The sequence below is a fragment of the Martes martes genome (assembly GCF_963455335.1).
Source record: "Martes martes genome assembly, chromosome: 2".
Classification (NCBI taxonomy): Eukaryota; Metazoa; Chordata; class Mammalia; order Carnivora; family Mustelidae; genus Martes; species Martes martes.
The window spans coordinates 78,336,699-78,349,416 of NC_137889.1; the positions used below are offsets into that span (position 1 = coordinate 78,336,699).

The 12,718-nt window shown below is 35.7% G+C and overlaps 1 pseudogene across 1 annotated transcript; it reads left to right on the forward strand.

Moving 5' to 3' along the window:
• The first annotated feature begins 3,374 nt into the window (after positions 1-3,374).
• LOC308338292 lies at positions 3,375-3,847 on the forward strand (annotated as a pseudogene). The gene has a single exon. The product of its transcript is annotated as an uncharacterized misc_RNA (transcript).
• The last annotated feature ends 8,871 nt before the right edge of the window (positions 3,848-12,718 follow it).

A 12,718-nucleotide genomic window follows, 5' to 3' on the forward strand; every position in this document is an offset into this window, starting at 1 on the left:
AAGAGTTAAGTAGTAGGCTGTTATAAGAGTGAATAAAAATAACAAAGATCAAGAGCTGGAGAGCATAACAAAGTAAACATAAAACTCAAAAGTGGGATTTTTCAAATACTTGTTTTTCATTTTATTTCATTTGTTCCTTTCAGCACTAAGTATCCTAATGCAAATAGAATTTAGTCAAAGATTTTTATTACTACTGAAAAGAGAACTTCAGTTTTGTATCTTAGCTGGAAAGAAAATCAAACATGAATATATGTTTTATATGTATTAGTAACTAAGCACAATCAATTTTTAAAACTATAAGGTCGTGTACAGAGTGCTAAATTTTAAGTTTTTACATTTTTTGATCATTAACTGAAGGAAACCCTACACACATGAGTCAATGAGGATGAATTGAAAGTATTTATGTATTTCTCCTCCTTTATCTTACCAGTCCCATTTAGAATACTGCAAATTTATCTTTCAAACAAGGCATAAATTTGTAAATTCAAAAAGAAAAGACTATTTATTGCAAAACAAGAGAAAATGGGAAACAGAATGAAGACTTATTTTTCCATTGAGGAATTCAACCATTTTTTTTTTTTTAGTTGTTCTTTTAATTTTAATTCCAGTTAGTTAATACATAGTGTTACATTAGTTCAGGTGTACAATTCAGTGATTTAACACTTCTTTTTGTTATTATTTTTTACAGATTTTATTTGTTTGACAGAGAGAGAGAGATCACAAGTAGGCAGAGAGGCAGACAGTGAGATGGGGGGTGGAATCAGGCTCCCTTGTGAGTAGAGAACCCAATGCAGGGCTCTATCCCAGGACCCTGAGATCATGACCTGAGCCAAAGGCAGAGGCTTAACCCACTGAGCCACGTAGGTGCTCCATGATTTAACACTTCTAAACCTTACTCAGTGCTCATCATATGTGTACTCTTTATTTTTTTTCTTTCCTTTTTCACTTTGCTTTTATAAAATTTATTATTTTTTATCCCTAAGTTTTTGTTTAAATTCCAGTTTGTAAATATACAGTGTAATATCAGTTTCAAGTGTAGAATTTAGTGATTCCTCCCTACCATACAACATATGGTGCTCATCACAAATGCACTCCTTAATCCCCATCACCTATTTCACCCATCACTCACCTCCCCTCTGGCAACCCTGTTTGTTCTCTAAAGCTGAGAGTCTATTTCTTGGGTTGCCTCCTTTTTTTTTTTTTTTTTTTTTTTAATCCCATATTCATTTGCTTTGTTTCTTAAATTCTACCTATGAGTGAAATCATATGGTACTTGTCTTTCTCTAACTGACTTATTTCACTTAATATTATGCTCTGTAGCTCCATCATGTCATGGCGAATGGAAAATAATATTATTTTTTAAAAAGATTTATTTATTCATTTTAGATAGAGAGTATGTGTGAGTAGGGGGTTATGGGGAGGGAAGAAGGAGAAAATCTTTCAAGAAGACTCCCCACTGAGTGAGGAGCCTGACTTGGTGGGTGCTCAATCCCACAACCCATGAGAATATGACCTGAGCTGAACCAAGAGTCAGATGCTCTACTAACTGAGTCACCCGGTGCCCCAGGAGATTTTGTTCTTTTTATAGCTAAATAATGTTATTATAAATACATGATATATGTATTAACTTCTTCTTTATCCATTCACCTACTGATGGACACTTGGGCTGCTTCCATAATTTGACTATTGTAAATAATGCTGCAATAAACATAGGGGTGCATGTGTCCTTTCAAATTAGTGTTTTTGTATTCTTTGGATAAATAGACAGTAGTACAATTACTGGATTATATGGTAGTTCTGTTTTTAATTTTTGAGGAATCCCATTTTGTTTTCCACAGTAGCTGCACCAGTTTTCATTCTCACCAACAGTACATGGATGTTCTTTTTTCTCTGTATCTTCATCAACACTTCAGAATGAATACGTTTTCAACTTCTGAGTAAAGTGTCTTAAATTAGCAATGGGAAATCCCTGGAAACAAATAGATTCAAACTCCAGAAGCCCAAAGCTTTCCAAGATATCTTAAACTGAAAGTGAAAATGGAAATTCAAATTGAAGGATTAGTTAAGAGGGAAATAGAACATCATATTCCTCTATGCAAACCTACTCAACCAATAAACAAGTGGCCCCCAAGTGGTCCCTCCAGGTCCCCGACTTTATACAGTCTGAGTGGATAAAGTAGATCTATTCTTTGGGAAGATGTAAAAACATATTGATAGAGTAGTGGAATTGAAAGATATGAAGGGTTTTCTGAAAATACAAAATTTGGTATGACGAGCCAATGCTGAAATTTAAGATTTCCAGCCAGGTCATTAATAGAATAATTTAAGGAAAGAATATAAAATATTTTTCCTGGGGGACCATACTAGCCCAAGAAAAAAGACCTAAAAGAATTAATTTAAGGATCTGTCAATGAAACAGTCCATATATATTAGGTCTGTAATCCATTTGAATTAATTTCTGTTTCAAACATGAGGTATATTAAAGGATTTTTTATTAATTATTTTATTAACATATAATGTATTATTTGTCCCAGGGATACAGGTTTGTGAATTGTCAGGCTTACACATTTCACAGCACTCACCATATTACAAACCCTCCCCAATGTCCATAACCCATCCACACTCCCCATCCACCCAGCAACCCTCAGTTTTGTTTTGTTTTGTTTTGTTTTGTTAGGTTTTTTCTGTAAGATTAAGAGTCTCTTATGGTTTGTTTCCTTCTTGATCCATCTTGTTTCATATTTTCCTTCCCTACCCCCCAAACCCCACACCCTGCTTCTCAAAATCCTCGTATCAGGGAGATCATATGATAATTCTTTCTCTGCTTAAGTTATTTCACTCAGCATAATACCCTCTAGTTCCATCCATGTCATTGCAAATGGCAAGATTTCATTTCTTTTGATGGCTGCATAGTATTCCACTGTGTGAGATACATACATATATAGATAGATAGATAGATAGATAGATAGATATAGATATATGTCTATATATCTATATAGATATCACTTGGCAACCAATGGAATTACTCAGTATGAAATGGTATGAACTTCCAGCCTCTTCCTCAGGTCAGAAAAATGATATTCCCGCATGGCAAGAATGTGTAAATAATTCAACGGCCCAGTTAGAGCATCAGGCAGTTCGAATTGAGAATCTGGAACTAATGTCACAGCATGGATGCAATGCCTGGAAAGTATATAATGAAAATCTAGATCATACGATTAAACATGCACAGAAAGAGCTCTAGAAGTTAAGGAAACATATTCAAGATTTAAACTGGCAGCAAAAGAACATGCAGCTCACAGCTGGATCTAAATTAAGGGAAATGGAGTCAACTTGGGTATATATATATACACATACATATATACCCAAGTTGACTGGAACCTTTGAAAAAGTTGGAATATCTGAAAAGCCTGGATCTGTTGAACTGTGAGGTTGCTAACCTGAATGACTACCAAGAGAGAGTGTCTTCAAGCTCCTGCCCCAGCTGACCTACCTGGATGGCTATGATTGAGAGGATCGGGAAGCCCCTGACTCAGATGCTGAGGTGGATGGTGTGCATGAAGAAGAGGAGGATGAAGAAAGAGAAGATGAGGAAGACGAGGAGGATGAGAATGATGAGGAAGAAGCACTTGATGATAAAGGGGATGAAGACGAAGATGAAGATGTAGAAGGAGAAGAAGATGAAGACAAAGTCAGTGAGGAGGAAGAAGAATTTGGATATGATGGAGAAGCTGATGAAGGTAAAGACGACGAGGATGAAGATGAAGATGAAGATGAAGAAGAGGAAGAAAGTGGGAAAGGTGAAAAGAGGAAGAGAGAAACAGACGATGAAGGAGAAGATGATTAAGATCCCAAAAACCTTGCAGAGAAAGAACTGTTCAGTATTGGTTGGACTGCTGATATGGATTTGGTAGCTGTTTAAAAAAAAAGAAAAAAGGTAGCTGTGATACAAACCCCAGGACACCTACCCACCCAAAGAGCCAAAGAATAGTTCCTGTAACATTCCACCTTCCTCCATTTAGCCCCTCTTGGAAATTCACCACCAAGCTTGGGGACTTCACCCCCCCCAAAATTGTAAGCATTGTTAGGTTTTTGTGTCAGACTTGCTGTAGCATGGAGAGCTGTGATTGGTGAGCCAGCCATCTGTGGCTACCAGTTGCACCGAGACTGTAACAGCATTTTTACTTTCTGTACAACAAAGAAGCTTTGTAAATAAAATCATAACATTAAATATATATATATAAACATATTATATATAAAAATATAAATATATGTAATATGTAAATATAAATATATATATATATATATATATATATATATATATATATATACCAAATCTTCTTTATCCATTCATCTGTTGATGGACATCTAGGTTCTTTCCACAGTCTGGCTATTGTGGACATTGCTCTTGCTATAAACATTTGAGTGCACATGTCCCTTCAGATCACTACATTTGTATCTTTAGGGCAAATACCCAGTAGTGAGATTGCTGGGTCACAGGGTAGCTTTATTTTCAACATTTTGAGGGGATTTCATGCTGTTTTCCAGAGTGGCTGCACCAGCTTGCATTCCCACCAACAGTGTAGGTGGGTTCCCCTTTCTCCCCATCCTCTTCTACATCTGTCATTTCCTGACTTGTTAATTTTATCCATTCTGACTGGTGTGAGGTGGTATCTCATTGTGGTTTTGATTTGTGTTTCTCTGATACCGAGTGATGTGGAACACTTTTTCATGTGTCTGTTGGCCATCTAGGTATCTTCTTTGCAGAAATGTCTGTTCATATCTTCTGTCCATTTCTTGATTGGAGTATTTGTTCTTTGAGTGTTGAGTTTGATAAGTTCTTTATAGATTTTGGATACTAGCCCTTTATCTGATATGTCATTTGAGAATATCTCCCATTCTGTCAGTTGTCTTTTGGTTTTGTTGACTGTTTCCTTTGCTGTGCAAAAGCTTTTGATCTTGATGAAGTCCCAATAGTTCATTTTTGCCCTTGCTTCCCTTTCCTTTGGTGATGTTTCTAGGAAGAAGTTGTTGCAGCCATGGTTGAAGAGGTTGCTGCCTTTGTTCTCCTCAAGGATTTTGATGGATTCCTTTCTCACATGGAGGTCCTTCATCCATTTTGAGTCTATTTTTGTGTGTGGTGTAAGGAAATGGTCCAGTTTCATTTTTCTGCATATGGCTGTCCAATTATCCCAACACCGTTTCTTGAAGAGACTGTCTTTTTCCACTGGACATTCTTTCCTGCTTTGTCAAAGATTAGTTGACCATAGAGTTGAGGGTCTACTTCTGGGCTCTCTATTCTGTTCCATTGATCTATGTGTCTGTTTTTGTGCCAGTACCATAATGTCTTGATGATGACAGCTTTGTAATAGAGCTTGAAGTCTGGAATTGTGATGCTACCAACTTTGAGTTTCTTTTTCAACATTCTTCTGGCTATTCGGGGTCTTCTCCATATAAAATTTAGGATTATTTGTTCCATTTCTTTGAAAAAAAAAAAAGGATGGTATTTTGATAGGGATTGCACTAAATATGTAGATTGCTTTTGGTAGCATAGGCATTTTCACAATATTTGTTCTTTCAATCCAGGAACATGGAACATTTTCCACTTCTTTATGTCTTCCTCAATTTCTTTCATGAGTACTTTATAGTTTTCTGAGTACAGATTCTTTGCCTCTTTGGTTAGGTTTATTCCTAGGTAACTTATGGTTTTGGGTACAATTGTAAATGTAATTGACTCCTTAATTTATCTTTCTTCTGTCATGCTGTTGGTGTATAGAAATGCAACTGATTTCTGTGCATTGACTTTATATCCTGACACTTTACTGAATTCCTGTACAAGTTCTAGCAGATTTGGAGTGGAGTCTTTTGGGTTTTCCACAGAAAGCATCATATCATCTGCAAAGAGTGATAGTTTGACTTCTTTGCTGATTCAGATGCCTTTTACTTCTTTTTGTTTTCTGATTGCTGAAACTAGGGCATTTAGTGCTATGTTGAATAGCAGCGTTGATAGTGGACATCCCTGCCATGTTCTTGACCTTAGGGGAAAAGCTCTCAGTTTTTCCCCATTGAGAATGATATTCGCTGTGGGTTTTTCATAGATGGCTTTGTGGATATTGAGGTATGTGCCCTCTATTCCTACACTTTGAAGAGTTTTGATCAAGAAACGATGCTGTACCTTGTCAAATGCTTTTTCAGCATCTGTTGGGAGTATCATACGATTCTTGTTTTTTCTTTTATGAACATATTGCATCACATTGGTTGATTTGCGGATGTTGAACCCAACCTTGCAGCCCAGGAATAAATCCCACTTGTCATGGTGAATAATCTTTTAATGTACTGTTGGATCCTGTTGGCTAGTATTCTGGCGAGAATTTTCACATCTGTGTTCATCAAGGATATTGGTCTGTAATTCTCTTTTTTGATGGGGTCTTTGTCTGGTTTGGGATCAAGGTAATGTGGGCCTCATAAAATGAGTTTGGAAGTTTTCCTTCCAATTCTATTTTTTGGAATAGTTTCAGGAGAATAGGTATGAATTCTTCTTTGAATGTTTAGTAGAATTCCCCTGAGAAGCCGTCTGGCCCTGGGCTCTTGTTCGTTGGGAGATTTTTGATGACTGCTTCAATATCCTTACTGGTTTAGGTCTGTTCAGGATTTCTATGTCTTCCTGGTTCAGTTTTTGTAATTTATACATCTCTAGGAATGCTTCCATTTCTTCCAGAATGTCAAATTTGCTGCTATATAGGTGCTCATAATATGTTCTTATAACTGTTTGTATTTCTTTGGTGTTGGTTGTGATCTGTCCTCTTTCATTCATGATTTTATTTATTTGGGTCCTTTCTCTTTTCTTTTTGATAAGTCTGGCCAGGGGTTTATCCATCTTATTAATTCTTTCAAGGACCCAGCTCCTAGTTTTGATCTGTTCTACTGTTCTTCTGTTTTCTATTTCATTGATTTCTGCTCTGATCTTTGTGATTTCTCTTCTCCTGCTGGGTTTAGGCTTTCTTTGTCATTCTTTCTCCAGCTCCTTTAGGTATAGGGTTAGGTTGTGTATTTGAGACCTTTCTTGTTTCTTGAGAAAGGTTTGTATCGCTATATACTTTTCTCTCAGGACTGCCTTTGTTGTGTCCCACAGATTTGGAACAGTTGTGTTTTCATTTTCATTTGCTTCCATAATTTTTTTTCAATTCTTCTTTAATTTCCTGGTTGATCCATTCATTCTTTAGAAGGATGGTCTTTAGTCTCTATGTATTTGTGTTCTTTCCAACTTTCCTCTTTCCTTTTTCATTCTAGCTTCAGAGCATTGTGGTCTGAAAATATGCAGGGAATGATCCCAATCTTTTGGTACCAGTTGAGACCTTATTTATGACCCAGGATGTGATCTATTCTGGAGAATGTTCCATGTGCACTAGAGAAGAATGTATATTCTGTTGCTTTGGGATGGAATGTTCTGTATATATCTGTGATGTCCATCTGGTCCAGTGTGTCATTTAATGCCTTTATTTCCTTGTTGATCTTTTGCTTGCATGATCTGTCCATTTCAGTGAGGGGAGTGTTAAAGTCCCCTACTATTATTGTATTATTGTCAATGTGTTTCTATGATTTTGTTATTAACTGGTTTACGTAGTTGTCTTCTCCCATGTTAGGGGCATAGATATTTAAAATTGTTAGATCTTCTTGTTGGACAGACTCTTTGAGTATGATATAGTGTCCTTCCTCATCTCTTATTATAGTCTTTGGCTTAAAATCTAATTGATCTGATATAAGGATTGCCACACCAGCTTTCTTATCATGTCCATTAGCATGGTACATTGTTTTCCACCTCCTTACTTTAAATCTGGTGGTGTTTGAGGGTATAAAATGAGTTTCTTGTAGATAGCATATTAATGTTTTCCCCCCCCCCCCCATTCTGATACCCTGTGTTTCTTTATTGGGGCGTTTAGCTCATTTACATTCAGGGTAACTATTGAAAGATATGAATTTAGTGCCATGTATTGCCTGTAAGGTGACTGTTACTTGTATATTGCCTCTGTTCCTTTCTGGTCTACTACTTTTAGGCTCTCTTTTTGCTTTCAATATTTCCTGTAGAGCTGGTTTGGTGTTTGTAATAATTGTAATTATTATTATTATTATTTTTTTTCTTCCTGGAAGCTTTTTATCTCTCCCTCTATTTTCAATGATAGACTAGCTGGATATAGTATTCTTGGCTGTATGTTTCTCTCATTTAGTGCTCTAAATATATCATAGCAGTCCTTTCTGGCCTACCAGGTCTCTGTGGATAAGTCTGCTGACAGTCTAATATTTTTACCATTGTATGTTACAGACTTTTTGTCCTGAGCTGCTTTTAGGATTTTCTCTTTGTCACTAAGACTAGTAAGTTTTACTACTAGATGATGGCATGTCGACCCATTTTTATTGATTTTGAGGGGGGGTTCTCTGTGCCTCCTGGATTTTGATGCTTGTTCCCTTTGCCCTATTAGGGAAATTCTCTACTATAATTTGCTCCAATATACTTTTTGCCCCTCTCTCTCTTCTTCTTCTGGAATCCCAATTATTCTAATATTGTTTCATCTTATGTTATCACTTATATCTTGAATTCTCCCCTCATGGTCCAGTAGTTGTTTGCCTCTCTTTTGTACAGCTTCTATATTCTCCATCATTTGGTCTTCTATATCAGTAATTCTCTCTTCTGTTTAATTTATCTTAGCAGTAAGAGACTCCACTTTTGGTTGCATCCCATTAATAGCTTTTTTTTTTTTAAACTCAGTTATATTTTAGTTCTATTATTTCTCCAGAAAGGGATTTTGTTTCTCCAGAAAGCATTACTCTAATCTCTTCCATGCCTTTTTTGAGCCCAGGTAGCATCTTGAGAGTCATCATTCTGAACTGTATTTCTGACATATTACCAATGTCTGTATTGATTAGGTCCCTAGTCTTTGGTACTGCCTCTTGTTCTTTTTTCTGTGGTGCGTTTTTCTGCCTTTTCATTTTATCCACACAAGAATATATGAAAGAGAGTATAAAATACTAAAAGGGTGGCAAAGACCCCAGAAAAAATGTACACTAACCAAATCAGAAGAGACCCAAACTGGAGGGAGAATTAAGAGGGAAAAATTGAAATAAAAATTATATATATATATATATTTATATATGTATGTGTGTGTGTGTGTGTGTATATATATATATATATATATATATATATATATATATATATTTAGACTAGTGCATAGAACAGAGTCACCCACTAGATTTTGGGTATATTCTAGTCTCTTAGAAGAAACTATCTCCTGAAATTTTAAAGAAAGAAAAACATATATATACAAATATAAGGGTAACAATGATGAAGGGATGGAATATGACTGTAAAGATGAAAATTTAAAAATATCTAAAAAAGGAATTGATAAGATAAGTTGGTTGGAAAAAGAAGAAAAAAAAAGAGGAGAGAATGTGCTTAGACTGGAGACTAGAACAAAGTCATGTTTGATCTATTAGAAGAAATTGTATCTCAGAATTTTAAAGGAAAAAAAAACTGATATGTATACAAAAAAATAATGTTAAATACAATGAAGGGATAAAATATAACTGTAACAACGAAGGTTTTAAAAAAATTTTTAGAAAGGTATTGTTAAGATGAACTAGTTAGAAAATGTTAAAAGAGGAAAGAGGAAAAGTTAAAAAAATAGAACAAGAATAAATAAATAAATAAATAACTTTGCAAGACTAAAGAATCATGGGGGAAAAGTCATGAAATATATGCTTGCTTTCCCCTAGATCTGGAATTCTGCTGTTCTCCTTGATCAATGAGGTTAGTCTTGGCTGGATGTTCTTGCTGATCTTCTGGGGGAGGGGCCTGTTGCAGTGAGTGTCAAATGTCTTTCCTCAAGGTGGAAGTGGACTACCCTTGCAGACTAAGTAATCTGCTCAGGTTTGCTCTTGGTAGCTTTTGTTTCCTCAACACTTTCTGTACAGCTTTGGAAGGATGGGTATGAAGATGGCAGCCTCCCAATCTCCAGCTGGAGGAGTAGAGCTCAGGGCCCCACTCTTCACTGTGCCCTCAGAGAAAAGCAATCAATCACTCCTTTCTCCCTGGTCTGTGGCCACGCTCCATGCTCACCCAGCCTGTGACCAAGCATTTCTGTCTATGGTGCATGGCCCCATTTGGAGTCTCCAAACCTAGCAGATTCCTGCCACACATTCCTGTGCCACTCCACTTGGAGGAGGAAGGAGGAAGTCTCTCCAGATCCGGAACTTCTGGGGTCCCTGCTCAAAGAGCAGTAGCCCCACTGTGTCTTGGATCATGGTTTAAGGTAACCCCATTCTGAAACCTCACTCTTTGGCACTGTCCCTGTAGTCGTCTTCCCTGCTCTGATACCTGACAGCTCTGCCACAATCTGACACCTCCGATCTTTCTGTGACCCTGTGGGACCTAAGACCACACTGTCCCTGTGAAGGCTCCACCTCCAGTTAGCCTCTGAAGTGATGTCCCTCAGTGGAACAGCTTTCTAAATGTTCTGATTTTGCGCTTCATTGTTCTGCTGCTTCCTGAAAGCCAGACCCTTCCCCCATGGTCTATCTTCCTGTTGCTTCAGATTCACTTCTCCACATGTTCTACTTTCAGAAAGTGGTCGATTTTCTGTTCCTAGAATTGCTGCTCTTCTTCTCTTCTCTTTCCTATTGAATTTATAGGTATTTGGAATGGTTTGATACCTATCTAGCTGAACTCCTGGGGTCTGATGTCATTTTAGTCTGCCAACTCCTCTGCCATCTTTCCTCTCTCCCTCTCTATTAAAGCTTTCTTATTTTCATGTGAAAATCAAGTTCTTTCATAATTATTTACTGGTAAAGATGATTATATCTTCCTTGAGATACCTTTGTGTCAAAAATAAGTTGACTAAGACTTTGCAACTGTCTATTTCTGGAATTTATTCTAGTCTATTGATCTATGTATTTGTTTGCTAATACTATGACTGTCTTTACTATAGTAGCTTTTTAGTAAGTCTTGATAGGGTAATGTGGGTTCACTTACTTTATTCTTTTCTTGATGCTGTGGGTATTCAAGTCCTTTTCCTTTTCATGTAATCATTAGAATGAGCTTATTGAAATATGCAAAAATGTTTGCTAGGATTTGAATGTGAATTTGAATCCATAGCTCTATTTGGGGAGGACTGGTATATTAACAATATTGCCTTATAATCCATGAACATGTTATAGTCTCAATTTATTTAGACTTTTCTGGGGCTTGTTCTAAATGATTTGTATTTCAACATGGAGATGCTGTACATAGTTTGTTATATTTAAACATCAGTACTGGTTTTGGATTTTGTGTGTGGGGGTGGGTGTATACTAATGTAAGATTTTTTCTTGATTTTATATTCCATTTTTTCATTGCTTGTATAAAAATATGATTGACATTTGTTTATTGACATTTTATATTGAAACACTGCTAAAGATACTTATTATTCTAAGAACTTTCTTGAAGATTCTTTGGAATCTTTCATGAAATCAATCATGTCATTTGAACATAAATATAGTTTTAATCATTTCTTTACAATTTACATGTACATCATTTCTTTTTCTTGATTTATTACATTGGCTAAAACTTTTGGTAAGACATTGAGTAAAAATGATGTCCTACCTTACTTTCTTCCTGATTTTGGTCATGTGGCAAAGGCCCAAAGTGTTTTTAAGAATATAGTAAGATTCTTAGATTTCAGGTTTATATTTTTATCAATAATTGATTATCATTCCTTAAAATATTTTATAGTCTTTCTTTTTTTTCTCTTTCATTGACTTCAATACTTATATTTGACTTCTTAACATTGTCCCATAGCTGACAGATATTCTATTAATTTTTATTTATATTTCCAATTTTCTTTGTGCTTCTTTCACTGTCTTGCAGTTCATTAATCACCTTCTTGCAATGTCTTAATATCTTTAATTCATGCAAATACATTTTTCATCTTCTAGGTTTTTACTGAACTTCTCAACAAATAGAATACAAATAGTTATATAACTATTCTTATATGAGCTGTTATGCAAAATGTTTTTGGTAATTTTTATATCTAAGTCAGATCAAGGTCAATTTCAATAGATTGTTTATTGGTCATAATTTTCTGCTTCTTTGCATGTTTGTGGATTTTTCATTGGATGTAGATATTATTATTTTGTTTTGTTGGGTTCTGTTTATTCATACATATCAATATTGTTTAGCTTTGTTCCAAGGCACAATTACTTGGAAACAATGTTATACTTTCAGATATTGCTTTCAAAATTTATCTAGCCCAGACTTTGTTATTGTTCAGTATAGGGCAAATTATTCCCCCATATAAAGAAAAGACTTAAACTTTTTTCTAAACAAATACCCATATATCAAAAAAGTCCAGTCTGCCTTATAGGAACAAGCACTATTCCTAATACTAAGTGTAAGTATGGTGCTATTACTTCTAATCTTTTAAGGTAATTCATTGTGGATTTTCTTTGCATGTACACTCTGATTAGTACTTAGCTGAATACAAGAGAACAACTCTCTCTAGACATTCATAGCTATTTCCCTGATTTTTTTTTTCCCTTTCTGCCACATTATCTTGAGAACAAGTTGCCTTGTTCTCCCCACAATTATAATTATATCTCTTCAGTTCAGGGAGACTACCAAGCTCTGTCTGGTTTCTCTTTGTTGGGTGGTGGCCTGGAAATGCTCTCTTTAGGAAGTTGACACAATTAT